This window comes from Myotis lucifugus, unplaced genomic scaffold (genome assembly GCF_000147115.1).
Source record: "Myotis lucifugus unplaced genomic scaffold, Myoluc2.0 scaffold_23, whole genome shotgun sequence".
NCBI classification, from domain to species: domain Eukaryota; kingdom Metazoa; phylum Chordata; class Mammalia; order Chiroptera; family Vespertilionidae; genus Myotis; species Myotis lucifugus.
Window position 1 is genome coordinate 11,046,541 of NW_005871071.1, and position 13,604 is coordinate 11,060,144.

General features: G+C 41.9%; 1 long non-coding RNA gene across 1 annotated transcript; it reads right to left on the reverse strand.

Moving 5' to 3' along the window:
- Nucleotides 1–7,631: 7,631 nt before the first annotated feature.
- On the reverse strand, nucleotides 7,632–13,470 carry LOC106696667. The gene is made up of 3 exons (XR_001347615.2): nucleotides 13,379–13,470; nucleotides 11,516–11,695; nucleotides 7,632–7,857 (listed from the first exon to the last, which is right to left on the reverse strand). It is a non-coding gene; the product is annotated as an uncharacterized LOC106696667 (long non-coding RNA).
- Nucleotides 13,471–13,604: the final 134 nt, after the last annotated feature.

A 13,604-nucleotide genomic window follows, 5' to 3' on the forward strand; every position in this document is an offset into this window, starting at 1 on the left:
CCCGGTGGGCCAATCAATTGTGGAGCCCTGGCCGGGGGGAGGCCCAGGCTGCCCGGCCAGTGGCGCTGAGGTGAGTGGGCAGGGCTGCAGGGCATATTGATCGTGGGGCTCCCAGACTGCAAGAGGGCCAGCAAGGGGAGCAGTTAGGCAGTGATCAGTCCGTCAGAGGCAGTTTAGGGGGTGATCAGGCAGGCAGGCAAGCGGTTAGGAGCCAGAGGTCCCAGATTGAGAGAGGGATGTCCGACTGCTGGTTTAGGCCTAAACCAGCAGTCAGACATCCCCTGAGGGGTCCCGGATTGGAGAGGGTGCAGGCCAGGCTGAGGGACCCCCCCTCCAATGCATGAATTTTGTGCTATATAAATAAAAGCCCAGTGACCAGAACAGTGGAACAACTAGAATGACCGGAACGACTGATGGCTATAACATACACTGCAACAGTCAGCCAGCCTGATCTGGGCCCTGATTGGGCCCCCACCCTGGCTGGCCCAACCCCCGATTGGCCCCAACACCCCGATTGGGGACAGGGCCAGCTGGCCAACTGCCTGCGGCCCCTCCCCCCTCCAGCCTGGCCCCATCATTGGGGCGGGCTGGCTGGACCCCACCCATGCACTAATTCATGCACCAGGCCTCTAGTAAAAAATAAAAGTCTGTCTCCTCTCCACTTTGATATTACTTTGATATGTATCCTCCCAATGTGGTGTACACATATACTGACCTACCTACCTACCTACCTACAAACACACACACACACACACACACACACACACACACTCACACACTTGAAATAAATGGTATTATCCTAACTATATCGTATCATTCTGCAATTTGTTTTTATTACTTAAAATTTGTATAGATGTACCTACTTTTTCTATTGCCTGCATAGTATTACATATGACTAAGCAATCACTCATGAATGAATATTTTTGTATTTATTTTTTATATTTTAAAACTTTTTTAATTTATAGAAGTAATACTTGCACATGTTTTAAAAATTTAGAGTGCACAGAAGTGTCTAAAATGAAAAACAAGCCCTAACCGGTTTGGCTCAATGGATGGAGCGTCGGCTCGATTCCCATCAAGGGCATGTACGTTGGTTGCGGGCACATTCCCAGTGGGGAGTGTGCAGGAGGCAGCTGATCGATGTTTCTCTCTCATCAATGTTTCTAACTCTCTATCCCTCTCCCTTTCTCTCTGTAAAAAAATCAATAAAATATATTAAAAATAAATAAATAAATAAACAAAACGACACTGAGCATTCATCTTCTGTAAAAAACAAATAATAATAATATAAAATAAAATAAAATGAAAAACAAAAATCTTCCACCACCCATTCCCACCAACCCCACCACTCCCACACACATTGATGTTTCTTTCTCTCTCCGTCCCCTCTTCCTCTCTCTCTCTCAAATCAATAAACATATCCTCAGGTGAGGATAAAAACATTTTTTAAAGAAATATAGTTTAGTAAATTCTTGGATTTAGATGATATAGATAAACTCCTCTAGGAAACGGAATACCTTCAGTTGTTATCATGGTCCTGCTGCCAATTAACTTTGTGACTGTAAACACATTACTTAACCTCACAGTGCCCTAGTTTCTTATCTCTTCAAACAGGAATAATAACTATCTCACAGATCTGAAAGACGATCCAATTAAATTATGCCTTTGAGCACAATTAGTTAACCACAGAGGTATCATTAGTGCCTTTCCCTTTAGCAGTCTCTGTCATTCCTGGAGCTGCTGCTGGCCAAACAGAGTTGAACAAACAGGTCAAACCTCAAAGTCAGGAATTCTCAGGGTACCCTGCTGCTTCTCAGGTTTCAACCCCTAAGAGATCTGATAGAATGCGGTGCCAGCAGGAGTGTTAGCTGAAGCAACAGTTCAGAGGTCCTAAAGCAAAACCAGACTGGAAACGCGAGAAACAGATGCCTGTTGCCATTGGTGGCAGCCATAGCGACAACTGTCACACCCCTCTCACTGTCACCCGCTGCCCCTGCTTGGAGAAGGATTTCAGTGCCTGACTTGGGGGACAGAGAGTGCGATGGGAGAAGCCCATGAGTGTAGACACCAGATGGCTAAGTCTTTGAGACAGTCCCTGGAACTGGTCCTGGGACAGAAGAGAGAAGGGGAGCCAGGACTGTGTCGTTGCCCTGGGGAACTACTACTAGAGTCCAGGAGTATGTGAGTCACATGGAGAGCTCAGACCCAGAAGCCTCTGGAGCCCTCACTCTGCTCTCTTGAAGCAAGCTTTCATTCTCTAAAAATGATCCCTCCTGCACTAACTCATCAGTAGACATATGAGGACAGTTTGTTCTGTAATCAATCTAAGCATGTCCATAACAATACAGCTGCTAACGTCTCCTGTAAGGACGGCACTTCACAGTTCTTGAGTGCACCCTCTCGCTGTGAGTCAGTAAGTAGTAACTAGTCTGATTTTGTCAGATGACAGGCTTGTTCTGGAGGTCTTGGGCTGATTGGACCTTAACTGTGCCTCGTGCTGGATAATGGACAGTTCCATCTGCGACATGGCTGGTTAGCGAGGGAACAAGTGTTTTGTTTTGTTTTTCTGGGTTTTTTTCCCTCTTTTTTTCTTCTTTTTTTCCTTGAGATTTTTAATGAGAGAATAAGTCATCCTCTGAGAGTGATTCCAGCAAAAGTTAAATGCAAAGGAAGGAATCAGTTATCTGTTGGAGTAAAAGCAAGAAGCTGTGAGTAAATGAAGAGTTTTGGGGGTGCTCAAAGATATTCTGGGAGTATTCTTATGAAGGTGGGACGTTATTGGAGTTGTAATTTAGTAAGCTGAAATCAAATCAATTGTTTGGAGAAAGATGTAGAAACAGAAATGGATGGTTCAGTCATTTTGTATTGTTAGTAGAACAATAATCTTTTGTGTAACATATCGGTATGTTATAAAAATAATAGTAATCACAGCAATATAGCAGTGAGATGATGCTCTGGATTTAAACACAGATAAAGTCCTACAAGAGCACTGGACTAACAGGCAGAATATTGCGCTTCTATCCAGGCTAGGGCAGCTCAGAAAAAGCCAATGTCTTTCCAAACACGTCTGAGGAATGGGAGCCCCGCCAAGTCCCACAAGAAGTGGATCTCCTTGGTGGAAATGACCCCAGAGCTTGGAGCCATTAAGCCTGGAGCCTATAGCTAACTCCCCTTGCTAGGATTCCCAGCAGTCTTAAATCAAATTAGCTTTCCATGTTGAATTCCTGGTTAAGGTAACTTGAATATCCAGGCTACTTATTTTATTTCTCTCTACAAATCATTGTCATTTTCTTTATATTAAAATTTTTAGATTACAAAACATTTCAAACACATAGATATAGAGAAAATAGTATCTATATATATAAAAGCCTAAGCGACCATCCAACCATCCGACCATCTGACCGGTAGCTATGACGCGCAATGACCACCAGGGGAGCAGATGCTCTGACTGGTAGCTATGACGCTCACTGACCACCCGGAGGCAGACGCTCAATGCAGGAGCTGCCGAGCTGCAGTGACTTAGTAGCTGCGGTTTTCGGGTGACGCACCAGAACCAGAGAGTAGGGAGCCGAGAGTAGGGAGCCTGATTCCAGGGTGCATCACCCGAGAACTGCCCTCTTGAAATCTGGGACCCTCAGGGTATGTCGAAGAGCTGGTTTCAGACCGATCCCCACAGGCCAGGCCAAGGGACCCCACTGGTGCACAATTCCGTGCACCGGGCCTCCAGTATGTGTGTGTGTGTGTGTGTGTGTGTGTGTGTATTTGTATATGTATATGTATATGTATAATGTATAATTAATAGTATAGAATATCCATTAACCAGATTCAATCATTATCAAGATTTCCCCACACTAAAGATTTTGCCTCACCAAAAACTAAGATATTTTAAAGCAAGTGCTAATCCCAAGTCATTTCATCCCCACTTACTTCATTCAGTGTGGATCTCCAAAACATATCAACATTTTCTTACATACCCACAATATTCTGCTCTGTATTTATTAGTTTCTGTTAGCCAGGTTACCAGGAGATGGAATTGATGTCATTGAGAAGAAGGGGGAAGGGGAATTAACATTAATCTAACAGTAACTGGGGTAAGCCATGTGCCAGGCACATTATCTCATTTAAGTCACCATGGCCCAATTATAGTAGTTATTACCCCCATTCTACAGAGAAGGAAACTGAGGACCAAAGAGATCATCGTGTAATTCATCCAAACTGGCTCTGCTAGTAAGGGGATGGGGCTGTCATAGACAGGAATGCCCCGGCCAATAGGCTGAGGTCTAGTGGCTCCCATTTCTCCATTCAACAAATGCCTATTGAGCATCTATTATGTACCAGGCACAGGGCCAGGTGCAGGAGACACAGTGGTCAACAAAGATGGAGTCCTCTACTCTCATGGAACGTAGAGTCTAACAAGGGAGTCAGAAGCAGCCATTAGTCAAATAATGCCACCAATGAAGATAAAATTACAAATGAGACATCAGTGCATGCAACAAATAGACTCCTATAGACGTGGGGCATGAGGGTGCCATGGGGGAGTGGTTCTAGAATTTACCTAGAATTAACTAGGTAAAGGAATGGTGAAGAAAAGCATTTCAAATGAGGCAACTGCATGCACAATGGTTGTGGTCCTCAAACAATGCAAGTTCAGAGTGGCTACAGCTCAGGTGTGGGGGAGGGTGAAGACACAGTCAGATTTCCATTCGAAAACTACAAGGTATTTTAACAGGAGCCACTGGGAGGTCTGGAGAGTCACAAGCAGAGCCCTCTGGTGGATTATGGGACCCAGCTACACCCCACCTTTATAAGAGCAGTTGGTCTAACTGTAGCTGCTTTAATAGTGTTGGGAAGCAGGGATTCAGGGAACCCAGTCAAGAGCCTCAAGCATCTGTGTGGGAGGAGACTCAGTAAGACCTGGGTCATGATCTGGAGGAGAGAGAATGTAGTAAAATCTGAACAACACATCCCACTAACGATGGGCCTAGATCGGGGTCAGCAAACTATAGGCCTCAGGCCAAAATCCAGCCTGTGCCTGTTTCTGGGCAGCCCACAAGTTAAGAGTGGTTTTTACATTTTTTTAATGGTTGGGGGGGAAAAATCTAAAGGACTCTAATATTTGTGACACGTGAACATTATATGAAATTCACATTTCAGGGTCCATAAATAAAGTGTTATGCAATACAACCATACTCATTATTTACTATCACCTATGGCTGCTTTCACAACACAACAGCAGAGCTGAAAAGCTGACTGACACCAGGGCATTGCTGTAAAAAGGATATTATTACTGGCCCTTTATAGAAAAAGTTTGCTGGGCTAGTCCAAAGAGCCGATAAATCTGACCATGTGGTCAGACAACTGGCAAATAAGCTTTAGTGGGAATAAATGCTAAGTAATATACTTTGGGATAAAAATATCCAAACTATTTATAAAATGAGCTGTGAGATCACAACTCAGAACTCAGCACAACTAAAGGCAGCTAGAGTAATATTAAGTGAATTTCCTGCCCTAGACTGTAAAATCACTACACCATGGTTGAAGTTGGTTATCTGCAGACTTCACCTAATGGGGCCTAAGAGAATGATTTCAGAAAGACTAGACTAAAATATAACTGAGAAAAAAGGCTATATTATTTTGCACTTTCACTTAAAAACTACATATAGGTATAGATATCAACAGTCTGCATATAATTCAGGGAAAATTAGTAATAATGATTTATAATTGGGATGTGTACACAGGACTACTGAGGATATCATTTAGACCAGGGGTCCTCAAACTATGGCCCGCGGGCCACATGCAAATACATTTTATTTTTTTACTTCAAAATAAGATATGTGCAGTGTGCATAGGAATTTGTTCATAGTTTTTTTTTAAACTATAGTCCGGCCCTCCAATGGTCTGAGGGACAGTGAACTGGCCCCCTGTTTAAAAAGTTTGAGGACCCCTGATTTAGACCGAGCATGTCAAACTCGCGGCCTGCATGCCACATGCCTTGTTTATTTGGCCAGTGTTAGCTTTTGAGTTTGACATGCTTGATCTAAACTGTGTCTTATCCAGCACTATAGCTCCAATGTCTAGTGTCGTGACTGAATATGAAAAACATTCAAATAATATTTGTTGAAGAGACAAGGAGTCAGGGGAGGGCTAGAAGAGGGGAAGAAAGGGAAGAAAAAGGGAAGGAGGGAGAAGGAGAAGGAAGCAGAAAGGAGGGTGAAAGTTGGGCAGAATCCACAAGGTTTGAAGGCTGGAGGGGAGTGAGCCAGACGCTGAGGATGAAGAGCACCTCAGCAGAGAAATAGAAGCACAAAGGCCAGGAGGCCTGGAACAATGTCATTTAAAACTCTCGGCCATCTTTGCTCTGATTCTAAGGTAACTGGGTTTCTCATGTCACTGGTCCTGTCAAGAGGGCATCCAGGGCAACAGGAAAGGTCTATCCCGCAGGATTACTAACATATCAGCCACAAAGTAATTTACTCAGTCTCTGGGGCAATTAGGCATACACTGATTTCCCCAGCCTGATCCTCGGGTGTAGTTTCTGTACCTGCAAAGCTACAGAACTCACCTGGGACCTTGGTGACTCTAACATGGTTGTGGCCTGCAGGGCGCTGCCTGGGTGTGGCTGGCTTTCCTTTTTTGACTGCTCTGACCTCTTTCATTCCAATGTAATAGGAGTCACGTCCAGAGAACTCCCTGAGGTCACCCAGCCCAGTTTGCTGCAGGACCCAATCCGAACAAGGTATCTTTCCCAGGAAAGATTCTCTCCCAGCTCAGCAAAGATTCAGCCCTTGGCAGGGTTCTAGAGTCTCTTCTTCCTGAGAAGTAAACTCATCCTAGTAAACTGAAAGTCCCATGGCCCGGACACCCCTCTGTCCCAAGTAAACCAGGGCAGTTGGTCACCTGCCAGGCAGGCTCCTCATTTACAATGGGCCTCTTATCCTACTGTTCCCCAGACTTCACCTGGGTCTGCTCCAGAGTTTCTGCTGCCTCATGGCCATCACTCAGAATATTGAGAGCAGTTCCTTCTGGGTCAGGGAGGGGGACAGCATGGCCTCGGTGGGCCACCGGGCTCAGGGTTAGGATCAGAAGAGAGACTGAGGAGGAGGAGTTTCTAAGGAAACTCAGCTGGTAAAGAGTTGGATCAAAGTCTCCCCTTGTTTTTCTGGTGATGTTTCTGTGCATCCAGTGAGGATTAAACGGTAGCTGGTATCAGGTAAAACTTTCAACATTTACCATGTTTGGAGACAATGAAGAACTACTAAAGGGAACGCTTCCTTAAACCCTTGCAAGTGAGCAGACTATGAATTATTAAAATATAAATAACAAAGAGGAGAGTAAAACGTTGTTGGTCAGTAAAAAAACTGTAGTAATTACAGTAATTTATATTTAACTACCATGGGGCACAGTGATTATGGGCATTATTGTGCCATGTAAATCATACACCAAGATCTTTGTGATTAGGGCACTAAACATTAGTCAGGCATGTGTGCTCTGGTAGTAGATTTAAAACTGTTAAAGGTAATTTAGGTTGGCCTAGTCTTGGGATTTTTGCTTCAGGGAAGATAGGGAGTTAAATAGCAGGTGAACTTGTTGCATTTGGTTCTGGGAGGACCAATATAATGACACTTTTTAAAAAAATTATTGCCATCTTTATTTATGAAAGAATTCTGAGAAAAACTCAAAACACTGCAGATTTTAATGAAATTAATCCTCACAATAACCCCGGGAGGGAATTCTGACACAATGGCCTTCATTGTTTAAAGCCACAAGTTGTTAGGCCCACAAAAAGAGTCACTTTGTTTGCAGTTGCTTCTCTGTCCGGCTTAATTCATCAATGTTACAATGTTCTTTGAAATAAGTCTAGTATAAAGATAAACTGATTATTAGTGAATTAATAATCTCCAAACATGAGACAGAATGATCTCATCACTAAGAATTTCTTAGAAATGACCTTACATACCAGCTTAAAGAAACAGAAATGTTTGTTAGAGGGAAATTTAAAATTATGGATTAACTCTATGATTAAAATATTTCCATATATTAATTCATAAGATTATGGATTAACTCTCTATGAGTAAAATATTTCCATATATTAATTAATGTGTATTTACAGGGCTCCTACTGTAAGTATGATGCTAGGTGCTATGGACACAAAAAAACAGAGTAGGATAGAAATGAAGTAATCATAACAGTAATGTGTATAGTGGTGATCTAGAAATCTAAATAAGTCAGAACATGTCCTTAATAAACCAAGGACTGGAGTTCAGCAATCCTGAGAAGGGACAGATACAAGTGGAGGATTCTTGAAGACCAGCCTTTGCTCATACTCTTGCTTTGCAGTTTGGTTCAGCCGGCATGGTCTTTAAGAACTCTCTCTAGTAAAGTAAGTAAGGGAATGCTTTCACATACAAAATCTCATTTGTCTAGTGTCCCTATGAAATAGGGAGGGCGAATATTATTTTTACTTTTTACAGATAAGAAAATGAGCTCAGCAATAGTATACTGCTGGGAGTCACAGTGACTGGATGGCAAAACTAGCAGCTGAAACCAGTTCTCCACATTCTCATGTGGTGTTCTTGTCTATGATGAAGCATTCCCAAGCACTTCCAAAGTCGGCCTTCTACCTTCATCTTCAAGTTCCCCCAGCCCAGCCACCATCTCCAGACTCCAGGGCTACTGTGCTCAGTCCTTAAATCCGTCCCACCTGGGACCTCCTATTCCCTCTTTTTTTAGATAGACATGGCTAGAGAAATCCAAAGAAACATTTACTTTGTGTGTGTGTGGGGGGGGGGGGGAGGTTCAACTATACTTTTCAATATTATTTTGTATTACTCTCAGGTGGACAACATAGTGGTTAGACAATCATATACTTTACAAAGTGCTCCTCTAGATGTGGGGCATGATGGGTGCCATAGGGGAGTGGCTCTAGAATTAACCCTTCTCCCCTCTGGCAACCATTAGTCTGTTCTCTGTATCTATGAGTTTGTTTCAATCTTGTTTGTTCGTTTATTTTTTTCTTTAGGTTCCACATATAAGTGAAATCATATAGTATTTGTCTTTCTCTGACTGACTTATTTCACTTGGCATAATACTCTCTAGGACCACCCATGCTGTTGCAAATGGTAAGATTTCATTCTTTTTATGACAGAGTAGTATTCCATTATATATATATATATATATATATATATATATATATATATATATATATATAATCTCACAGCTTTTTTTATCCACTCATCTATTGATGGGCACTTGAATTGCTTCCAGATATTAGCTGTTGTAAATACACTGCAATGAACATAAGGATGCATATATTATTTCAAATTAGTGTTTTGGGTTTCTTCTAATATACACCCAGAAATGGAATCGCTGAAGGCACAGAACATACAATGGGGTAAAGACAGTCTAGTTAATAAATGGTGTTGAGAAAATTGGACAGATAAATGTGAAAAAATGACACCAGACCACTTTCTTACACCATATACAAGAATAAACTCAAAATGGATTAAAGATTTCATTGTAAGGCTCAAAACCATAAAACTTATAGAAGAAAGCATAGACAGTAAAACCTCTGACATCTCTCTTAGCAATATATTTTTTCTGATATATCTCCTTGGGCAAGGGAAACAAAAGAAAAAATAAACAAATGGAACTACATCAAACTAAAAAGTTTTTACACATCAAAGGAAACCATCAACAAAATGCAAAGACAACCTACTGAATGGAAGAAGTATTAGCCAATAATACTTCCTATAAGAGGTTCATATCCAAAATTTATAAAGAACTCATACAATTCAACACAATAAAAAAGCAAACAATGCAATTTTAAAAATGGGCAGTCTTGGCCCATGTGGCTCAGTTAATTAAGTGAAAGGTTGCTGGTTCAATGGTCAGGGCACATGGCTAGATTTCAGCTCAATCCCCAGTAGGGGGCATGCAGGAGGCAGCTGATCAATGTTAGGCTTTCACATCCATGTTTCTTTTTCCCTCTTCCTTCCTGTCTCTCTAAACACCAATAAAAATTATTAAAACCAACCAACAAACAAAAAAACACCTTATGATTCTTCACTATCAAATCACAGTTTTAAAAAAATGGGCAAAGGACCTGAATAGACACTTCTCCAAAGAGGACACACAGATGGCTAATAGACATGAAAAGATGCTCAACATCACTAATCATCGAAGAAGTGCAAATTAAAACCACAATAAGATATCACCTCACACCTGTGAGAATGGCTATCATCAATAAATCAACATACAACAAGTGTTGGTAAGGATGTGGAGAAAAGGGAACCTTTGTGCACTGTTGGTGGGAATGCAGATTGGTGCAGCCACTGTGGAAATCAGTATGGAGGTTATGTAGTAATGGTTAATTGAAGAGCTGGTGTTCTGAAGCCAAACTGATCTGGAATTGAGTGTCTGCTGTTTGCTAGCTGCACAACACTGGCCCAGTTCCTTAACCTCCCTAGGACTCTGTGTCTTCATCTACTTAAAAAAATAGTAACAGCTGGCATTGACTGAGCCCAGACTACTTACATGCTAAGTTTTACATGCTTTACCTACATTATCTTATTTAATCCTAACCATGGCCCTGTGAAGTAGGTGCTATTATTATCATTTAATAGCTAAGAAAATTGAAGCACAAAGAGGGGAAACAGTCTGCCAGAGATTATATCACTATAAATGATGGAGCTAGGATTCAAACACAAGCAGTCTGTTCCCAAGACCCATGCTTTGAACCACTTCCTTCTTCATATTGAGGTTGTAAGGATTAAATGAGCTAATATAAGTCAGGGCACCTGCATAATGCCTGGCACATAAACAAGCCTTAAGTAAATGTTAACAATAGTATACTTTTTAGCATTGTCATTTGTTCCAAAAGATATCCGGACCAGAAAACAGGTTTTGACATAGGATCGTTTGTATTCATTGCAGTTAATTGCCCCGAGGTATGTGTCTTGCAATTTAACTGACAAGCCCCTGTTATTACCTAAATAATCTCTGTATTATGAGTTACCTGGTTAAGAGATGGGCTAAGTGACTGGCAACTTTTTTTCATTTTCCCATGGGAAAAATCCTTCATACTAGAAAGGAATATGAAGTCACTGGTGAAAACAATGGTGTCCTGAGCAATAGCTAGCATAACTGCAGGCAGTCCCTATGAACAGTTATATTTCAAAATAGTACATTTATCTATTGTTATAACCTCTGAATACATAGAAATAAGATTGAAAATAGTGGTTACATTCCAAAACTATTCACAGAAGTCTATTTATTTAGCCCATTTTAAAGTTCAATGATAAAAAAAAATCATTCCCCTAACCCAAAGGTAGGCCTAGGGACAAGAGTCCATGTGATTAAAGAATAAGAAAAGTATCTTTTCTGGTACAAAGGAAAGTTGACATAGAGTCTATTAGTTATCTACTTCTCTGTAACAAATTACCCCAAAGCTCACCATATTAAAACAATACATATCTGTTATCTCACAGACTCTGTGGGTCATCGTGGAGTGGCTTACCTGGGTAGTTCTGCTCAGGATTTGCTCAGGGTGAGGTTTCAGTCAACATCATCCAGACTGCAGTCATCTGAAGGCTGAACTAGGGAGATCTGCTCCCAACAGTGCTCACTCACATGGCTGTTGGCAGGAAGCCCGAGTCTTCATGACATGGTAGCTCTAGCTTCCGCCAGTACAAGTGATCTTAGAGTGAGAACAAGAAGGCAGTTGCAATGCCTTTTGTGACCTAGTCTTATAAGTCACACACTGTCACTCCTGCCAGAGTCTGCTCATTATGACCCATAAGCTGTTCATTGAGAGCAATCCACACTCAATGGGAGGGGGAAGTAAGCTTCACCTCTTGAAGGGGAGCGTATCACAGAATTTTTGAACCTATCCTAAAATCACCATGGAGTTTTGGGCTGCCCTCCCATCTCTTTCTTTAGGTACCTAGTTATGCAAAATAGTTAAAATAAATTGGAATGCAGAAACTTCCCAACAAAGTTTACTGTAAATACTAAAAAATTAAAAAAATGTTCTCACTTCAACTTTTCTAGAAAACATCTCTCCCCTTTCTTTATAAGGAATCTCATTTGAAGAATTTATACTGAAGAATTTATACTGGAATATTTGCTTCTTCATTTGTATCATTAGAATTTCAGGCCGTGCAATAAACAAATTAAAAATAACCAATAACCTACTCCCAAATGGGTGGATTAAGAGATTTGGAGTTAGGAAAGCAACCTTTAGTAAGCTCTCTGCCTTCTGCTGAAAATGACCTAAGTGCCACAAGTACTGAATATTCTGAGTCTCGGGAACCATGGGATCTCTGACCCAGGTTTCCTAACCTACTCCCATTGCTACAGCTCTCTAAGAAGACTGTGGGCCTGCAAAAGTGAGGGACTATTCTGGAATCCAAAAGTGGCTGGTACTCTTGCACCTGAGATGCAGAATTCTCAAGTGTCATCTGAATCTTCAGAGGAAAATGGTATTTCATATGACTTTTTGTTGTATTTTTTGTAACTTTAAATTTGGTGATCCATGTAGACTATTGTTAAAATACAACATTTATAGCCTTGCCAGTTCAACTCAGTGGATATAGCGTTGGCCTGTAGAGTGAAGGATCCTGGGTTCAATTCCCGTCAAGGGCACATGATGTGTCTCCCTCATATCGATGTTTCTCTCTCTCCCCCTCCCTTCCACTCTAAAAATCCATGGGGGGGGGGGGTAATAAACAAACAAAAATACAACATTTATAAACACTGGATAAATAGGAGTTTGTACTATAATTCAACTCCAAGGAGAAGCTAGGGGCTTGATCTAAAAGATTTCTCCTGACACTGTTTTGTTTTGTTTTATTGCTGTATTAAATCTTATTTGAGATTTAACCCCATTTGAGAATATAATGAAGCCTAAGGGACTTACTCAGGAAAATACATATGCCCACAAAATTTTGCTCATATGTTTAAGACCTCCCAAATTCCTAAAATCCATCCAGGGAATCATTGTGGTGGTGGTGGAGGGAACGGAGGGATTCCCGTTCCACTAAAATTTAGATCTAAATTTGAAGCTTCTTCTCAGAACTTAATGAATTTTAACTTCTTGTCAAACAAAACCAAGGACCAGAACAGATATTTCTACTAGATTTTCTGTGCTTGGGTTTAGTCCATATTGTGACTACTTGGAGGCAAAAGGAAGGTGGAGTGAGCACAGAGAACCACGCATATTTGATTAAAAAAAATAGTAACTATATATTAGACACAGAGCAGCTGACGATCATATATATAAACCTTGCCCTCTCCGAGTTGACCTGACTGCAGCAAATGTTGCCAACTTGCCAGAGAGGCAGCAACTCGGGAGAGAAAAGCTGCTTGACTTCCCACTTACAAAAAGGGTGAAACTGGTTTCCTGCCGAGCACCCCCAGCCAAGACCCCCAACCCTGGGTTTTTCCGCGGCCCTCCTTGCGCGGAGCGAATTCCCAGCCCCAGCGCGACCGTTCGGCCCGACCCACTGGGCCGCGAACCCGGGCTCCGCCGTCTGTCTCATGACGAGGGGAAGCGGGAGGGCCGCGCGGGACCGGGGCTTCGCCCGTGCGCATCCCTCGCGCAGAGC